The sequence below is a fragment of the Sorex fumeus genome, unplaced genomic scaffold, assembly GCF_029834395.1.
Source record: "Sorex fumeus unplaced genomic scaffold, SorFum_2.1 ptg000002l, whole genome shotgun sequence".
Lineage (NCBI taxonomy): Eukaryota > Metazoa > Chordata > Mammalia > Eulipotyphla > Soricidae > Sorex > Sorex fumeus.
In genome coordinates this window covers 58,376,724-58,378,892 of record NW_026606059.1, presented here as the reverse complement: position 1 = coordinate 58,378,892, position 2,169 = coordinate 58,376,724, and the positions used below count along the sequence as shown (strand labels likewise).

Genomic DNA, 2,169 nt, shown 5'->3' with positions numbered 1-2,169 from the left:
CCATGCACCACAATCTCCAAACTACAGTAACTCTTGGTGTCATGCTTCAAAAATGCTTCTTAGATCTCCAATTACATCTTTGACTCTTAGTTGCTCACACAGAACAACAAGGCCATGCCTCATTTTAATGGGGGTGCGGTAAGGAATTGCAATCCTGCAGTGGTACCAAAAGAGAAACAAAATATTTCTGGACAGCCATTAATTTAAATCACATTCTTATCTGACCCTCCTGGTTTTTTTTAAAGAGTTAAGCAAAATAATTTATAATTAAATAGAATTTAGAGAAATGTGAGAGAAGAGAAAGGGAGAGATATGTGTTCAAGAGAAAACACAGGCTTCTCCAGAATAGAAAAAAAAAACAACCCTCCTGATCTTTAAAAATAATTCTATTGTCCTTTTTTCCTTGCCTTCATGACAGTGCTGGATAAAGTTTTCAGCCATCATAGTACATGAAGATTCCCTTGAAAAAAGACAGATGTGGACATGCATTAATGCAAACACATCTCATTAGATCTCTTTCTACAGGATAAGGTTCTCAGTCTCTGAATATGAACAGAAAGAAGTCTGCAAGGTTCTGTTTTGTCCTCAGTGAGAATCTGACATTATTCCTACTCTGCATAGCACTGGAGTCCACCGGTTGCATTGAGAATCTATGGAACAAAGGGTCATGATTTTTGGCAGAAATAGGCAGAAAAGAGGCAGATGGAAGAGGCACATAAGTTACAATTTCTGAAAGGATTTTCACACATCTTTATCCTGTTCCAGGACTTGTGCCAGATTTCCCTCCTGCATTCAGCGAGAGGATTCTTCATCAGCCATTCATCTGAAACAGGGATCAGTTCTTAGTGTACACTAAGCTCAGAAGTAGCTTCTTTCAAAACTTTTGTTTCCAAAAACTAGATTGCTTGGTTAGTTTTATCCCACAAAGAGAGCCAAACCTAACTGGTATCAGTTGATCTCAAATAATCGAGGTTTCCTGGGGGCTGGAACAATAGCACAGCGGGTAGGGCAGTTGCCTTGCACAAGGCCAACCTGGGTTCAATTCCCAGCATCCCCTATAGTCCCCCAGTACTGCCAGGAGTAATTCCTGAGTGGAGAGCCAGGAGTAATCCCTGAGCATTGCTGGGTGTGACCCAAAAAGAAAAAAAGGAAGAATTGTTATTATAAAAGGTATGTAAGTGTTGGACTAGCTCTAATATGTCAATAGGAGGGTGACCCTGACTACGCTGAGAATGGTAGATAGAAGCCATGCGGGTGCCAATATAATAACAGCAATAATTCTCTCCTTCACAGGGATTTGGTTAGCTGATACCTGTGACAGAGTTAGCACTCTGCTTAGCCTCAGTGGTGTTCAGTCAATCGCAGGTGTCCTGCTTTGCTCCCATGTGCTCTGCTGTACATAAGGCAGACAACCCAAAGCCTGACTCATTGACTCGCTAACACCTACTCAAAGATTTGAGGACACCCCCCTCCACGCCCCCATCCCACCCAAGGTCATCCTTAGTCAATCTGTTCAATATCTTCCTCTCCAAAATATAAAACAAACTGTCACTGTCACTGTCCTCCCATTGTTCATCGATTTTCTCAAGCGGGCCCAGTAACATCTCCATTGTGAGACTTGTTGTTACTGTGTTTGGCATATAGAATACATCACGGGGAGCTTGCCAGGCTTTGTTGTGTTGGCAAGATGCTCTTGGTAGCTTGCCGGGCTCTCTGAGAGGGGCAGAGGAATCAAATCTGGGTTGGCCGGTTGGCTGCGTGCAAGGCAAATGCCCTACCCACTGTGCTATTGCTTCTCAGCCTTTTGGCTAAGATCAAGTGTAGTATCTGTTCTTATCAGTTTAATAAAACAAAATAAACATAAAAAACACACAGATGATTATTGTCAGGATGAAAATAATATAAACAAAGCACTACACACTTAGACCATGTCATAGTAAGTGTGGTCGTGACTAATCTCACCAGTGCCTCAATTGCAAATTTTTAATAAGAAAATCACCAAGGATTTTTTTTTAGAGATGAAAATCTGATATAGTTAGCCTTGCCAGTTTTAATGCCCACCAGTCATCTACACCTCATCTTTCCTGCTGAGTTTCTGAGTCTCTTTTTCGCTTATGCTATTTTGGTTCCACGCCAATATTTCTGAAACTTTCGATGTTAATTAATTAG

The 2,169-nt window shown here is 41.3% G+C and overlaps 1 pseudogene; it reads left to right on the top strand.

Moving 5' to 3' along the window:
• Positions 1-1,788: 1,788 nt before the first annotated feature.
• Positions 1,789-1,922, top strand: LOC130023491 (uncharacterized; annotated as a pseudogene).
• The last annotated feature ends 247 nt before the right edge of the window (positions 1,923-2,169 follow it).